A 4,531-nucleotide genomic window follows, 5' to 3' on the forward strand; every position below is an offset into this window, starting at 1 on the left:
TGAAGACCAATTGAAACTAAGCAAACTCTCAGTTTCTCCCTGGTTACAACTTTTTTTAACATATCTACAGGATTTTGGCTAGTGTGTATCTTTTCCATCTTTAACTGTCCATCTTCTAATGCTAGCAGTATGAAATGGTACTTGAGTTGTATATGTTTAGTCTTGGAATGAAATGCAAAGTCTTTTGCAAGATATATGGCACTCTGGTTGTCACTATATAACATGCCCAACTCCTGCTTCTTAGCCAACTCATCTAGAAACCTTTGTAACCAAATTATTTCTTTACTAGCCTCTGTAGCAGCAACATACTCTGCTTGTGTTGTTGAGAGTGCAACAACACTTTGTAGTTTTGAGACCCAACTGACAATTGTTCCACCTACAGTAAACACATACCCTATGGTGCTCCTCCTATTATCTCTATCACCCACCATATCTACATCAACATATCCCTATAGAGTAATCTTTGAACCAGCAAATCATAATGCTTGATTTGTGGTACCTCTAAAATACCTGAGAATCCACTTTATTGCCATCCAATGTTCTTTTCTTGGATTTTTCATGTACCTGCATACAACTCCCACTACATGTGCAATATCAGGCCTTGTGCAGACCATTGCATACATTAAGCTTCCAACTATTGATGCATATGGAATTTTAGACATATCAACAATTTCTTCCTGAGTCTTGGGACACATTTCCTTACTTAGTTTGAAATGTCTAGCCAAAGGTATACCATATGGTTTTTCATTCTTCATATTAAACATTTTCAACACCTTTTGTATGTAATTACTCTGAGACAATGTTAATTTGTGACTCTTCTTGTCTCTAGTTATTCTCATACCAAGGATTTGTTTTGCACCACCCAAATCCTTCATTGCAAACGAGTTTGCCAATTTTCTTTTGAGCACATTTATTTCCTGCATATTAGAACCTACAACAAGCATGTCATCTACATACAATAACAATATAATATAGCTTCCATCATTTTGTCTTTTGACATAAACACAATGGTCAGAGTGACATCTAGTATAACCTTGTTCAGACATAAACCTGTCAAATTTTAGATACCACTTCCTTGGAGCCTGTTTTAAGCCATACAAGCTCTTCTTCAACCTGTACACTAGTTTCTCCTTCCATTTTACCTCATATCCTTGTGGTTGTTGCATATATATCTCTTCCTCAAAATCCTCATGGAGAAAAGATGTCTTTACATCTAACTGCTCAATATTCAAATCCTCAGCTGCTACTAGACTTAAAATAGTTTTCATTGAAGTCATTTTAACAACAAGAGAAAATATCTCATCAAAGTCTATACCCTTTTTCTGTGCAAACCCCTTCACCACAAGTCTAGATTTATACCTTTGTCTACCTCCATCTTCTTCCTCCAACCTGTAAACCCATTTACTCTGCAATGTTGTTTTACCTACAGGCAACCTGACTAAGTCCCAAGTTTGGTTCTGTGCTAAGGAGTCCATCTCTTCTTTCATGGCTTGCTCCCACTTCTTCCTGGTTTCTACTTGCACCGCTTTTTCATAACATTCTTGTTCACCAGAATCAGTCAACAATACATAATATAATGGAGAGTATCGTTCAGGGGGTCTATTTATCCTGGTAGATCTTCTAACACCACTTTCAGGTGTTTGAGGTGCTTGTTTCTGTTGTATTTGTTGGCTGTTGATCATTATGATTTTCAGGCACCATCACTTTTTCTATGATCTCTTCAAGCACTATGTATTCTCTGTTTTCTTTTTCCTGTTTCTTTTCCTACATCTAATCCTTATACAAAACCTTTTCATTGAATATGAAATCTCTGCTCCTAATGATTTTATGTTTTTCATAATCATAAAAGTGATAACCAAAATAATTAACACCATATCCAATAAAGGTACATTTCTTTGATTTTGCCTCAAGCTTTGTTCTATTTTCTTTATTAATGTGGACAAAGGCTTCACAACCAAAAGTATTTAAACAATAGTAGTTTACCTTTTTACCTGTCCATGCCTCCTTTGGAATACCACCACCCAAGGAACTTGAAGGCCCTCTGTGTATTAGATAAACAGTAGTATCTACAGCATCTGCCCAAAATTGTAAAGGCAATCCTGCATGGAATCTCATGCACCTTGCATGCTCCATGATTGTCCCATTCATCCTTTCTGACACACCATTTTGTTTTAGTGTTCCTGGAGCAGTATCTATCAAACTCTTTATTGCAATATTCACCTCCACTATCTGATCCGAGACACTTCAACCTTTTTCATGTCTCATTGTCAACCAAATCTTTCCATTTCTTGAAAGTATCAAATACATCAAATTTATTTTGAATACAATAAATCCATGTTTTTCTGGTTGCATCATCAATAAAAGTAACATAATAATGAGAGCCACTGAGAGATGATACCTGAAAAGATCCCCATACATCTGTATGCACAAGCTCTAATTTTTCACTCTTCTTTACTTTGAGAAATATGACTCTCTTCTATTTTCCATAAACACAATTTTCATAGAATTCCAAATCAACATGCTTCAAAAGGAGCCCTAGTAATAGAAAAAGGAGAAAAGGTTTTATCTGTGAAAGTAGTTATGCAACCTTCACCTCCCAACTTCCCTGTTGAAATAAGATTTTTCTTCAGATCTAGAACATGCCTTACATCCTTCAATAGCCATTGATTTCCATTCTGTTGTTTTATGAAAACTGTACCCATTTCAATGATATTACAGGGTTTATCATCACCCAATCGAACCTGTCCAAAATCTCCTTGAACATAATCATGAAAATGTTTTCTATCAAGTGTGGCATGGAATGAGGCCCCTGAATCTACCACCCAGGCAGCAATAATGTTTTCTAATGAAAGAATCAAAGCATCTTGTAACACATCACCTATTACATTCGCTTCATGATTACTTTCTTGCTACATGTCTCCTTCTTTTCCCTTCCGAGACTTGCAGCCTTTCTTCAGGTGTCCTTTCTTCCCACATTTCTAGCACACTATCCCAAATCTGGACTTGGATCTTCCTTTTCTTGACTCACTACGATATCTAGGGCTCTTTCCTCTTTCCATTTTTCTTCCCCTAGTCTCTGCAGTCAAAGCATTACCTAATATCTCACCAGATCTTTTCCGTCACATTTCCTCGCTAAGGATTGCACCGACAACATCATCAAACTTTAAAGTACTAGATCTAGAGACAGAGTTTCTAATGGCCATAACTAAACCATTCCAACTTTCTGGCAATGAGCACAGAAATAACAAATCCCTAACTTCATCATCAAAAGCTACCCCTACAGAACTTAACTGATTGGTAACTGTATTAAATTCATTTAAATGATCAACAATAGATCCACCTTCTGACATTTTCATATTAAATAAACTCTTCATAAGAAATACCTTATTCGAGGCCAAGGGTTTTTCATATAGTTTCGCTAATGTCGACATTAAACCCTCTATTACCATTTCCTTTGAAATATTAAATGCTAACGATGCCGCTAGGCACAACCATATTGTTCCAAGTGCCTTTCTGTCGAGAATATCCCATTCTGTGTCTATCATACTCGTCAGCTTCTTTGCCTTTCCGCTCAATGGTTGGTACATATCTCTCTGATACAGATAATATTCCATCTGCATCTTACATAGCTGGTATTTTTGGCCGTTAAATTTTTCGACCCTAAACCTGCCATCTTCCGCCATTGCTCCCACTCAAACCAGGAACCCTTCTCTCCTATGACTTTATCAACCAAATAGACCTTTGGCTCTAATACTAGTTGTTAGAAAATTATATATTATAGAACAATGGAACACATAAAATATATTGTAGAAATACAAACACAGAAAACGCATAAAACAAGAGAGACACAGATATATGTGGTTCACCCAGTTTGGGCTATGTCCACGGAGAAACAACCAGTCCTTCCTTTTATATTATCCATCAAACTGAAGAGATACAACCTATAGTAGATCCACTATAATTCCCTCTTTTCTCTCACACAATATCCTCTCTTTCTCACTCAGAATAAAGATCTACATAGACTCAATACAATTCCCTCATATATAGCAAGGGGTTTCCTTCTAAGGAAAAAAAACCCTAAATTAAACATAACTTCTACCATCAGATCTTGTTGGCTTGTTGGGGCCTAACCCAGGTTCGGAGTTAATTATCCAAACAAATCCCTGTACTACTAGCCCTTTCGGCAATAGTCCGCAGAGTGCGGACTGAGGTCTCACTCGAAGTAGTATGGGGGGGGTGCTGGAACCAGGTTTCTGCACCCTTGAGATGTCTGAGTGGTTGAACTAGTCCAACTGTTAGTCCCTTTGCACACTTCCCTAGCCTTCACACCCTGATAAACTTGCCTTCGCATAGCCCTAACCAGGGGCTGTGGGGCTCCCGTGCTGCTGAAGCAGTGCTCTGTAGTATTTCCCTAAGTTTCACTTGAGATCTCACCTATCTTCCTTTACTAGTTAGTTACCTTCACATAAATAGAAGCCTTGTGTTATATTTAATTATACAACATACACATATAAGTTCATGCAGTAAATAA

The sequence above is a fragment of the Pinus tabuliformis genome, chromosome 7 (genome assembly GCF_031772625.1).
Source record: "Pinus tabuliformis cultivar Carrire ecotype Pingquan chromosome 7, CPIR1, whole genome shotgun sequence".
Classification (NCBI taxonomy): domain Eukaryota; kingdom Viridiplantae; phylum Streptophyta; class Pinopsida; order Pinales; family Pinaceae; genus Pinus; species Pinus tabuliformis.